This window comes from Delphinapterus leucas, chromosome 4, assembly GCF_059928025.1.
Source record: "Delphinapterus leucas isolate spDelLeu-1000000601 "Yukka" chromosome 4, BTC_Dleu_Yukka2, whole genome shotgun sequence".
In the NCBI taxonomy this organism is placed as follows: domain Eukaryota; kingdom Metazoa; phylum Chordata; class Mammalia; order Artiodactyla; family Monodontidae; genus Delphinapterus; species Delphinapterus leucas.
Window position 1 is genome coordinate 148,555,371 of NC_143132.1, and position 13,557 is coordinate 148,568,927.

Genomic DNA, 13,557 nt, shown 5'->3' on the forward strand with positions numbered 1-13,557 from the left:
CTTTGTTGGCATATAATTGTTCCTAGAAGTCTTTTATGATCCTTTGTTTTTCTGTGGTACCAGTTGTAACATTTCTTTCATTTTTTGATTTTGAGTCCTCTCTCTATTTTGCATGGTGAGCCTAGCTGAAGGTTTGTCTGTTTTATTTATCTTTTCAGAAAACTAGCTCTTTGTTTTATTGACATTTTTCATTGTCGTCCTAGTCTCGGTTTCATTTAGTTCTGTTTTGATATTTGTTATTTCCTTCTTTAGACTAACTTTGGACTTAGTTTGTGCTTCTTTTCGAGTTCCTTGAGGTATAAAGTTAAGTTGTTTCAGATCCTTCTTGTTTCTTAATGTAGGTATTTATCGCTATGCATTTCTCTCATATAACTGATTTTGCTGCATCTCGTAAGTTTTGGTATGTTGTATTTCCACTTTTGTTTGTCTCAAAATACTTTGAAAATTTTTATTTCTTCTTTGATGCATTGATTACTCAGTATCATGTTTATATCCACATATTTGTGAGTTTTCCAGTTGTCTTCTTATTGTGGATTTCTAGTTTCATGTTATTGTGGTTGGAAAAGATGCTTGATATGATTTTAGTCTTCTTAAATTTATTTAGACTTGTCTCGTGGCCTAACATGTGATCTATCCTGGACAATATTCCATGTATGCTTGAGAAGAATGCATATTCTGTTGCTTTTGAATGGAATGTTCTATAAATGTCTGTTAAGTCCATCTGGCTTAATGTGTCATTTAAGTCTAGTGTTTCCTTATTTTTTGTCTATATGACCTATCCATTATTAAAAGTAGGATATTGAGATCCTCTACGATTATTATATTGCTGTCTATTTTTCCCTTTAGATCTGTTAATATTTGCTCTATTTATTTAGGTGTTCCTATATTGGGCTCATAAGTATTTACAAGTATTATATTTTCTTGTTGGATTGACCCCATTATCATTACCTAATTACCTTCTTTGTCTTGTATTACAGTCTTTGTCTTAAAGTCTATTTTTGTCTTATATAAGTATTGCTGCCCCAGCTTTCTTTTGTTTTCCATTTATGTGGAGTATTTCTATCCTGTTACTTTCAGGCTGTGTGTTTCCTTAAAGTTGAAGTGAGTCTCTTGTAGGCAGTATATAGTTAGGTCTTAGGGTTTTTTGTTTGTTTGTTTTTTTAATATACTCAGCCACTCTGTCTTTTGATTGGAGAATTTAGTCCATTTAACATGTACAGTAATTATTGATTGCAGTGGACTTACTGCCATTTTGTTAATTGTTTTTTCTGTCTGCTTTGTAATTCCTTTGATCCTTTCTTTTCTTTTCCTTGATTTTTTTTGTGATTTAATGACTTTCTTGGTGGTATGCTTAAATTTCTTTCTCTTTCTTGTTTGTGTATCTACTATAGGTTTGCTTTGTGGTTACCATAAGGCTTACATGAAACATCTTATATTTATAACAGTCTGTTTTAAGTTAATAACAACTTAAGTTCAAACATATTAAAGCTCTACATTTTTATCCTGTCCTTCCATGTTTTACGTTTTTGATGTCACAATTTTTTTTGTCTTGTGTATCCATTAAAATATGATACTTATAGTTATTTTTACTACTTTTGTCTTTTAACTTTAAATACTAGATTTATAAGTGATTACCTATCACCATTAGAACATTAAATTATTCTGAATTCAACTGTATATGTTGTATATACTGTATATATACTTTTACCAATGAGATTTATACTTTCAGATGTTTTTCTTTTACTAGTTAGTGCCCTTTTGTTTCAGCTTACCACGTCCCTTTAACATTTCTTGTGAGGCCAGTCTGGTGGTGCTGAACTCCTTCAGCTTTTGCTTATCTGGAAAACTTCTTATCTCTCCTTCAATTCTGAAGGACAACTTTGCTGAATAGAATATTCTTGATTGGCAATTTTTTTCTTTCATCACTTTGAAAATATTGTGTCACTTCCTTCTGGCCTGCACAGTTTCTGCTGAAAAATCTGCTTATAGTCTTATTGGGGTTCCCTTGTAAGTAGCAAGTTGCTTTTCTCTTGCTTCCTTTAAGGTTCTCTCTTTGTCTTTAACTTATGACTATTTAATTATAATCTGTACTGTTGTGGGTCTCTTTGGATTATCTAATTTGGATCTTTATGGCTTCCTGTACCTGGGTGTCTGTTTCCTTCCTCGGGTTAGGGAAGTTTCCAACCATTATTTCTTCATGTAAGTTTTCTGCCCCTTTTTCTCTCTCTTTTCCTTCTGAGACTCCTCTAATGTGAATCTGCTTGATGTTGTCCCATAAGTTCCTTAAACAATCTTTGCTTTTTATTCTTCTTTTGTTTTTTGTTTTTTGTTTTTTTGCTTCTCTGATTGGATGAATTCCACTGCTCTGTCTTTGAGTTGGCTGATTCTTTTTTCCACGTCATCTAGTCTGCGATTGAACCCCTTTATTGAACATTTTAATTCAGTTATTGTATTCTTCAGCTCTATGATTTCTATTTGGTACTGTTTTATATTTTCTATCTTTATTGATAAAATTTTCACTTTGTTCATGCATTGTTCTCCTGACTTTGGTGAGAATCTTTGTGACTGTTATTTTGAACTCTTTATCAGGTAGGTCACTTACCTCCATTTTATTAAAATAGGTCTTTTTCTGAGGTTTTATCTTGTTCTTTTGTTTGGAACATATTCATCTGTTTCTTTATTTTTCTTTACTCTCTGTGTTGATTTCCATGTATTAGATAAAACAGCCACCTCTCCCAGTCTTGAAGGAATGTTCTCATGTAGGAGATAAGACTTATCATTCAGCCCTGCCCTAATTCTTGATTTTCTTTTTAAACCTTTGTGATTGTCCAAGCAGCCTTCTTTGTTCTTAGTGGCTCCCAGAAGTTGAGGATGTGCCAACACCTGTCAATATCCCAAAGCAGAAGATCACAGTCAGCATCTAGATGCAGGCTGATGGGAAGCTGGACCCTTAAGCAGCAGCTTTCAAAGTGTGCACCTCTTCAGGGGAAGACTGGGAGGTGGGTGTTTGTCTGCTCCCTCTGCTCAGAGCCCTGCAGGCGTAGTCACTTAAGAGCTGGTTCTTTCTTTGCTACTATCCCATTGAACCAGTGAACACAAGGCCCACTGGTCACCAAAGCCAGGCTATCAAGGGATGCATCCTCTGGTCATTAGCCACAAAAGCTTTGGCACCAGATATGTGCACAAGCTCCTTTCTCAGATACAATGGCAGCCTGGGACGTGGCAGAGGGTAAATGTGAAGATTGTGCCAGCTGGCATCCCCCATCTCTGAAAATGATTGCAGCTGGCCCCCGGATGTGTGTTAAATTAGAAATCTGCCCCCCAGGACACAGCTTTTAAGATAAGCAAATTGGCCTCTTTCAGGGAAAGACAACCAGGCCTTTCTGTCTGCTGCCTCTACACTGTGCCCTAGAAGAATGGTGGTTAGGAACTCTTTCTCTATTTGTTTACAGTTCTGTAGCACCCACAAACATAAGCCCCACAGAGCACCAGAGGCACATCCCATGGGTGGCAGCTGCAAAAACTAGAGCACTGGACATGTGCACAAGCTTCTTTTTGGGAGATATCAACAACCTGGCGGGAGGCCGAGGGAGAACATGAAGGTGGCATCTGCCTGCCTCTGTAGTCTCTGGATAGAATTGCATTCAGCCTTTAGATGTGTGTTAAATTAGGAGCCTGCTCCTCAGACCCAAGCTTTAAGATAAACAAATGGGCCTCTTTTACTGTAAGATTGGGTGTGTTTTAGTTTGCTGCCTCTGCACTGGGTCCTGGGGGCTTTTGAAACTGAGCAGGACCCTGTGGGTCTCCTGGGCATGGAAGCCTTTCTGTTTCCCCTGTTTCTTGTTTGTAGGGAATAGGCCTCAGCCTCCATGACCTTCCCTGAGTTCCAAAGGGGAAGTTCAAACAGCTGTTGATCAGGGAAGGCAGGGGATGCAGAGACAAGGGAGGAGCAGCCAAGATACAATAGTGCAGCCTCGGGGCAGGGCCCTGGTTCCCCCTCAAGGGGTACATGTAACAATATCTTCGAGCTCTTCTGCAGAACTAAACCCCCAACATATGGAAGATGTTAACTACTTGATGAAGCATTCTTTATTCCAGAAAGAAGCTCATCAGGAGACCACCTGAGGCCAGATTAAAGGAGCCAGGCCCTGCACACACCCTGATCTTTATCAGCAACCCCGCCCTTGAACCATTGCTATAAAACTCCTCACCAAATCCCCCTTCAATGGACACGCAGGTTTTAAAGGGTATGAGCCTCCTGTGTCCCCCTTTGCCTGGCAAAGCAATAAAGCTAATCTTTTCTACTTCACCCAAAACTCTGTCTCCAAGATTCGATTTAACACCTATGCACAGAGGCAGAGTTTTCAGCATCATTTTGCCACAATGAGTCCATGAAAGCCATTTAGGAACTGTTTCTTAGTTCACCTGTAGCCTTGTGGGTGTTGTGGATACAAGTCCTATTGGCTTTCAAAGCTAGGTGTTTTAGGAGCCTGTCTCTCAGGTGGAAGTCTTAAAAGTTGGACACCAGATGTGGAGTACAAACCTTTCATTCCTCAGGGAGAAGCTGGGAGTTGCGTGTCACTGCACCGAGGGTGAGGTTTATGGCAAGATTATGTCTCAGGCTCTCCTACCTATTTCAGTATGTTTTTTTTTCTTGTTTTCACAATGCATAGAAGTTACTCCACTTCTGAATTTCTTTCAGAGGGAATTGTTTGGTATGTAGCAGTAGCTTTGGTGTGTGTTTGGGAGGAGGTGAGTTCAAGAGCCTCCTGCATCTCCATCTTGGTCTGGAATCTCATGAACTTACTCTTTATCATTATGAATTATCCCTCTCTATCCCTGGTAATACTCTTTGTCTTGAAGCTCTACTTTGCTGATATTTATGTACCCACTCCAGCTTTCTTTAGACACCTGTTTCCATGGTATATTTTTTCAATCTTTTCTTTTAATCTATGTCTTTATATTTAAAATGTAAATATAAAGACCATATAAAATATAAAGGTAAAGAGCATAGAAGTGGGAACAGCTTTTTTCTGAATCCAGTCAGACAGTTCATTCTTTTCAGTTATTTAGTCCGTACACATTTAATGTAATTGTGATATGGTTGGGTTTATGTATAACATCTTATATTTCTCCCATTTTATCTTTATAACTATTTTTCCTCCTCTCCTACCTTTTTTTAGATTATTTGAGAGTTATTTTAGCATTGTTTTATCTCCTCTATATGTTCATTAGCTATATTTCTTATAGTTATATTTTGTATTTGCTTTAGAGATTATATTCATCTTTAACTTATTCTAGTCTGCTTTGATTTAATGTTATATCTCTTCAAGTATAATGTTAAAAATCTTACATATCTTTCTACTTATCCCCTCCTGTCCTCTGTGTTACTTCTCTTGTATCTTTTTTATATATTTTATGAACCCCAAAGCACAAGTCATTATTTTTCTTTAAGCAATCATTTGTCTTTTAACAAATAAAGAAAAAAGATTATTTATGTTTACCATGTAGTCATCTTTTCAAGAGCTCTTCAAGTAGACTTGAATTTCTCCCTTATAGTATTTCACTTCAACCTGGAAAACTTTCTATGACATTTATTATAATGCAAGTGCTCTAGTACCAAAGTCTCGAAACTTCTGTTAATCTGAAAATGTTTTTGTACTGCCTTTGTTTTTGGAGAATATTTTTGTCAGCTACAGAATTCTAGCTTGTCTAGTTTTGTTTTTTGATTTCAGTACTTTACAAATGTTGTTCCATTGCTTTCTGACCTGCATGGTATCTGATAAAAACAGCAGTTACTCTTACTATTGTTTTTCTGTATGTGATGTCTTTTACCCTGTGGCTGCTTTTAAGACTTTTCTCTTTATCTTCTTTTCTCAACATTTTTAATATGATGTGCTTAAGGTTTGCTTTTTCTTATAATTATTCTGTGTGGGATTCATTAAGCTCCTGGGATCTTGATAGTTAAAAAATATTTTGGAACAATAATATGGGACATTATTAATCATTTTTGTTCAAATGTATTTCTTTTGCCCCAGTTTGTCTCTTTTCTCTTTTGGGGACACTGGTTACATGTATTTTATATATATATATTATATATATATATATATGTGTGTGTGTGTGTGTGTGTATATATTTATTTATTTATTTATTTATCTATCTATCTATCTATCTATCTGCCTGTCTGCCTCAGGTCTTAGTTGCAGCTTGCAGGATCTTCGTTGCTGCATGTGGGGTCTTCATTTCTGAGGGATGGATCTTTAGTTGGGGCATGTGAACTCTTTAGTTGCAGCAGGCATGTGGGATCTAGTTCCCTGACCAGGGATTGAACCTGGGCCCCCTGCATTGGGAGCTCAGAGTCTTAGCCACTGGACCACCAGGGAAGTCCCCATGTATGATAAACCATTTTATGTTGTCCCATAGATCACTAAGGGTCTAGTCATTTTTATCTTTTAATCTTCTCTGTGCTTCACTTTTAGACAGCTTCTGTTGACCCTTCTTGAAGTTCACTGGTCTTTTCTCTTGCCATTTCCAATCGGCTGTTGATCTCATCAATGAAATATTTTCCTTTCAGACTATGTTCTTCAACTTTGGAATTTTTACTTGGACCTTTTATAGTTTGCATTTCTCTGTTGTGATTTGCCTCTTGTTCCCTCATTATGTCCATCTTTTATTTAAATCATTTTAATTTTAACTATAATAACTTTTTTTTTTTTTTTTTTGTGGTACGCGGGCCTCTCACTGTTGTGGCCTCTCCCGTTGCGGAGCACAGGCTCCAGACACGCAGGCTCAGCGGCCATGGCTCACGGGCCTAGCTGCTCAGCGGCATGTGGGATCTCCCCGGACCAGGGCACGAACCCGAGTCCCCTGCATCGGCAGGCAGACTCTCAACCACTGTGCTACCAGGGAAGCCCCATAATGACTTTTAAAATTCTTATTTGCTGATTCTAACATCTGTGTCATGTCTAGGTTTCTATATTTTATCTCTCATGGTTATTTTTTTTCCTGCTTCTTTTATTGTCTATTAATTACTGAATGTATGCTAGACGTGGTAAATTCTGTGTTGTTGGCTGTCTGGGTTAAATTATCATTCTTTAAAGATGTCTGAGTTTTGTTTTAGTTGGCTTTTAAGTAGCTAGAGTCTCAGGTTGGTCTTAGGATTTTGGGGGAAATATCTAAAGTAGCTCTGATTGTAGGCCTAGAGTTGCCATGCTTCTAAGGTATAACGTTTATAAAGTGTCACCTGAATTTTCTGGATATTCCACAAAGTCTATCCACTCTGAGTAGAATTGAAATGTCTTCCAGTGCTGTGTTACCTTCGGAAGCTTCATTCATCTCCCCACTGTCAGTAGCTATTCTCCACCAGACCTCAGTGAGTTACACCCTCTGGATGAAAATAGCGTTTGGCTAATGATTCAATAATTAATCTTCCTATAGAGAACAAACTATTTTAGATTTTTTTATGACTAGAAAATTATTGGCATTTGGGGAGGGGTTTATTAAATACTATTTAAAAGAGATGTGTAAGCTGTTCTTTTAGGATTCATCAGAAAATGCAAAGGGACATTTTTGCTATCATTTCCTCTGGTTTTAATTATATTGCTCTTGTATTTCCCTCCTTTTTATATTCCATCTGTTTGGGTTTTTTAAACATTTCTTTCTAGCTCTTTGAATTTTATCTCTATTTTTCATATGTATATTTATTTTAATCTAAAATTTTAATTAGATTTTAAAGTCAATTTTGAGTACTTTTTTAAAAAGAGCATTTGCCAACTTGCATAGACCCCACCATAAATCAATGTAATCTCCTAAATATTTCCATTTTTTCCACCACTTCACTGAATGCTAAAGTACATTTTTATGCAAGAATCATGACAAACAAGAAATCATTTGTGTAATATTCTTTCCATGTAAAATTACAAGGCACAGCTTCCAGTGCTTTTAGTTGAATAAACTACAGATTAATAGAATCCATTATTTTGAAGATATCCTAAGTCATGCATCGTTCCAAAAGCAGAATACCAAGAGGTGATCACTATAGATGTGCCACCTGAAGTTCAAACATACTGGATTATTTTATCACTTGGAATTTATTCTTTGGCAAGCCAGCAGTGTCATCTGTTCGTGTGAAAGTGAAGCAGAATTTCTTTTAAAAATGTAGCAAAAGCCATAGAAAACAGAATGATCAGGCATCCTACTGAGGAGCATGAGATAATTATTCTCAGGTTAACTTGGTTTCAAATTTTATTATTTTTTAATGATGAATCTACTTTTATCCATCGTGTCACAGAATGGGAAAAATCTGAATAAATCATTCTTCAAGGATGTTCCAGATTTTGGTAAGAAGTATGTTTGGGGGGATTATTGGGGTTTTTGTTGTTCATTTTACTGCTTTCACATTTCTGTCTTCTCTCCTTCTCTTCTTCATTCCCATAGATTTTCCTTGTTCGAGTCTCTTTTCTGCCCCCTGCTAAATTTTCTTTACGACTTTTACCGATTCATTGGGTCGGCCAAGAAGTTAGTTTGAGTTTTTCCATAAGAAAGTTCATTAAGAAACCCAAAAGTTCATTCCCAAAGGAACTTTTTGTCTGACCCAATAGTTCATTTCCTTTATTCTTTCCTGAACACAAAACTGAAGATAAACACTCTTAATTTAAAGAATCTAATTTCTTAGTCTTGGTCAGGGCCCACTTCCTCCCAAATGATGAAATTAGGAACTCTTGGCTTCATCATCTTCTTTCTGTCTTGCTTGTTCCTGCCCCAGACCCCTCACAATTGTCCTGATTTGTTCCAAGCTCCTTCTCATGCCCTTCTCTTTGACTAGTCTAATGAAATGATCTAAACTGAAAGTAGCTGAATTTGTATTTTTATTGCATGAATCAGGGTAAGCTAAACTGCTATAACAAATAGACCAACATCTGTAACACTTAAAAGTAGCAAAAGTTTATTTCTTATTTATAAAACAACCTACTGTGGGTGTTCAGGCAGCTCTCCTCCATATAAATGATTCAGGGACTTGGGCTCCTGCTGTCTGTGGCTTTGCCATCCTCTGCACCCTTGATTAAGAAGCATGGTCATAACAGGTTTACCACAGCCAGGGCTCTTGGTGGAAGAGAAGAGAATGTAACAGAGGATCACTCACCTCTTAATGGTCTGGACACAGAAATGGCCCACGTCATACCCACTCACATTACACTCTAGCTGTGGGAGTGATGGATTCTACTTAGACCTGAATGATACCCACCACTCATCCAGCTCCTAGCAGAAGAACATGGAATGGGTGATCCACAGGAAAGAGCAGTTTTGTTATTAAACAAAGTGATAGTGGGCAAGATAGCTTTAGATGTTCCATCCATTTTAGAAGAGTTCCTTTCCATACTTGTGTACTATAACATTTGAGTTGATGCTCACGACTTGGTAAGGTAAGCAGATGAGTGGGGCAAGTAAGACATCTGTCTTCAGGAAAATTGTTACCATATGAAGATTTTGAAACAATTTTGAGTGATATAAGGAAGACATGTTTTTTTATTTTTTCTCCCAAATGTGAGTTTAGGTGTAGTGGCTAAGGTCATACACTCAAGAAGTCATACTTCCTGGTTCAAAGCCAGGACCCTCCACGTCTTACCTGTGTAACTTCCTAACCATGCAACCTCAGGCCAGCTGGCCTCTTGATGCACCAGAGTCTTCTTCCATAAAACGGAGAGGATCATAGTAAATATTTCATAGCTTTGCTCTTGAGAATAAATGAGGTAACGCACATACATTGCTTTGACGAATACCTGGCACATAGTAAATGCTCAATAAATGTTACACTAGTAATGGCGATTATTATTAGATTTATTATTCATTCTCTCACCCAAGTACATACATGCCTTCCAGGTGTGGGCAATTTCTGGCTCTAAAAGAGAAAGCTCTTGACAAATGTTAGATCTCAAGGATTTAAAAAAAAAAAAGAGAGAAAAAAAAAAAACACCTAGAAAATGAGACCATTATTTATTTAATTTCATGCCTTCTGAGCTAGCTTTGCCTCCTGATGGTATTTCTATTTTTCACAAAAGTCAATATTTTTCTGTTTCTCCATTTAAGATATATTTTTATGTGGGGCATGTAAACAGTATATGAAACTACTGAAATTACATTCTTCCAAGTGTAGAATCAAAACAGAAAGGAAGGTATGAGCCTGCAACCGTGCTTCACAGGAAGGTTGTAAAGGCCGATAATTTTGCTTCCACAGAAACCAAAAATAAGTAGGAGGGGAGAGAGGGAGAGCATGTTTGATAATTAGAGATTTCACAGTAGGGATCTCAGGCAGGGGCTCAAATTCGTATGGATAAATGCATTATTTGGCTAAACTTTCTGTGATCAAGGAGGAGCTTCGTCTGGTGTTATATCAGTGTATAGAAGTGTATTCACACTTCTTGCTGTTTCTCAATCAATCCTCCAGTGACTTGATGCACCATGTCTAATTCTTCATAAATCAGCTAAACTTTAGAGTGATATTGACAGTGGCTTTGCCGACCCCATTGTTTTCTGTCAAGAGTTTTATTCCGCTTCAAAACAATTTGCCGTGAACGCCCTTGTTTGCTTGCCACACAGGTCTTTGTTTGGGCTGAAAACTTTGATTTATAGCTGCAAATAATTGATGGCTGTGGGGTAGAGGGATCATAGCTCATGCTCCTCCTCTTTTAATCTAGCTTTGCCCAGAAGTCCATGTAGTGGAGCATTCTCAAGGGAACAGGGCTGGGAAATTTTCCATATACCCAATGGGAGGCCATTCATCATGGTGAGGAGCGTGTTTGTGAAAGTAAAGAAAACAAAAGTCAGACCACCTCAAGATGGCTTATCAAAAGAATAGATGTTAAAGTTGATGTATTCATTGTGGGACATTTATAAAGAAAAACCAAGCTATCTGGTGAACCAGATATACTCCGAAAGTGAAATTTTATATTAATATTTCAAATTATTAATATTGAAAAGTCTCTTCAAAGTCCCTGACAAGTTGCTCAGTTGTTGACTGGGGAGCAGTTGAAAGCTCGTTTTAAATGGCATAGTCTTTTTACTAATAATGAAAAAGGGGAAAAGATACAGATTTTTTGTTTGCTTTTGGCAGCCTCATCACAATATAGCTTGGGGTACCTGTCATTCTAGTACATACTGAATTTAAGGCCATGTTCCCTCCTCACCCTTTAGGTTTTACTAATTCAAAAAGAATCAGTGAAACTTTCTAAGTTGCACATTTCTTTAGGGTGCAAAAAAATTGATACTAAGTTTCTGAAAGTAATTCGAGATTCTTCTCAAGGGTTGGAAAGAATAGCATGAGCCAGTTTTCTTTTCTTTCATATTCATTGTGAAGATATCAGACTTTATAATTTATTTTTAGTTTATTTTGGTTTTTCTCCATAAAAATTACCTTGCCAGCTAAGGATATTTCATGATATTTCAATAGCCTACTCAGAAAAAAAATTACATACACATTTTTGCAAGTGAATTATAATGCCAATATTAGAGTAATTCATCACTAGATACAGTAAATTTTAGGTGGTTTATTTAAACAAAATATTTTAGTGATTGAGAATGTTGATCCTTCAGGGAAAAATAAAGGAAGTAACAAAGAAAATCAAAGAGAATTGTAAGCACTGATGGGAACTGGATCATATCCTACAAAAATATCCCAAATTATGACAAGAGCTATGCTGAAATACTGCTTAATATCAGTTCACTCTATTTACTAAGTAAACAACTCTTACCATTGAAGTGGAAGTTAAAATGCTCTGAGGCAAGCACATTGTGGTTCATTTTTTCATGTACCTATTGATGTAGGCATTATTTGAAGTTACTTGTTTTATTTTGCATTGTTTTATCTCAGTGATATTCAGCAATAGCAACCCTCTCCTTGGAAGAGAAACCAAGAACATTTTCAATTCATTTCCTCCTCTTTAAAGTGGTTTGAACTGATAAATAGTTCCCATGTGAATGATGATAAAGTCAAAATGGAAATAATGCTTTTCATAGATTGTATTCCTTGTTAAATCAGAATTCTTTGACATGAGGAGAAAGACAGTTCCCAGATGTTGGTACCTTGGGACTCAGAGTCCCGATTCAATGACACGAGAATCGATGGGTCTTGGAGAAGAATCCCGTATCATTGACCAGATGTGGGATGTAACTTCAGTCCAGGTCTACCAATGTGACTTATCAGAAACATATTCATTAACCAAATGACAGGAAGCAGTAATTAAAATCCATAGTTAATCTGAATGAAAGCACAAAATAAACACAGACATAGGGCAACTTTGAAGGATTAAAAATCCATTTCCTTGAAAGGGATGAGAAACAAATTCTGTGCTACCTTATCAGAAAGAACTTCATTCAAAATAAACCCCCTATAGAGATGAGAAGCATGCATGGCAGTGTTTTTTAGTTCTTTCTTGGGAAAAAGTATTTGAGGAAAGATTCTAATAGAGGATATTTTAAGCCTCCCCAAACGGCTGATATTTGTTCTTGTTCTAATAGCTCTGCATTTCAAAGCCAACATTTACTTGTTTTGTACAAGTGTTCTTTTTTTCTTTAATTTAAAAAAAAATTTTATTGGAGTATAGTTGATTTACAATGTTGTATTACTCGCTGCTGTATAGCAAAGTGAATTAGTCATACATATACATATATCCACTCTTTTTTTAGATTCTGTTCCCATACAGGTCATTACAGAATATTGAGTAGAGTTCCCTGTGCTGTACAGTAGGTCCTTACTGGTTATCTGTTTTATACATAGTAGTGTGTATATGTCAATCCCAATCTCCCAATTTATCCCTCCCCTGCCCTTCCCCCTGGTAACCATAAGTTCGTTTTCTACATCTGTGACTCCATTTCTGTTTTGTAAAGGAGTTCATTTGTATGTACAAGTGTTCTAATTTTAAGAACTATTTCACTACCTATGTTCAGTATGTTAACTTCCCTCCCTTAAAAAAACAAAAACTCCCCTGTCACTTCAGTTACAATCCCCTGTGTTCTTAAGAAGTTAAAGCTTCAGAACAACATATCATTCTGGACATTTTCCATTCAACCACCTTCCTATTGTCTGATGCTCTCATATAATGTGGATGTTTTTGCTTTGGGGAACAAGATTTTTTGTTGGACTTTGGGGGCACAGCTCCTTAATATAGAGTTGATGAATCTCCTCTCACTTCCTGTATAAACAGTTTAAATTAGGCCAAAATAAAATATTCATGGTACTAAGGAAACAGAAATGCCTCCCAAATAAAATATAACATTTTAACCATAAGTAGAGAAGGATTTCAGAAACAACCAATATGCACTTAAAAGAATAATTGCTCTATGGTGTAACAAGCATCTCTTGTTCAAACTCACACTCCATTTTTCATGTGGGGGAAAGAGATGAGTTCCTTCAAGGAATGTCTAAAATAATCCATGATCTCGAAAGTACTACATACATATTATTAAAATAAAATATGAAGCCTGTTGGCTGTGTTCCAGAAAAGCTGAACTGGGTTAAAGGACATAATGAACAGTCATAGCTTTGCGTGCAATTATTTAATT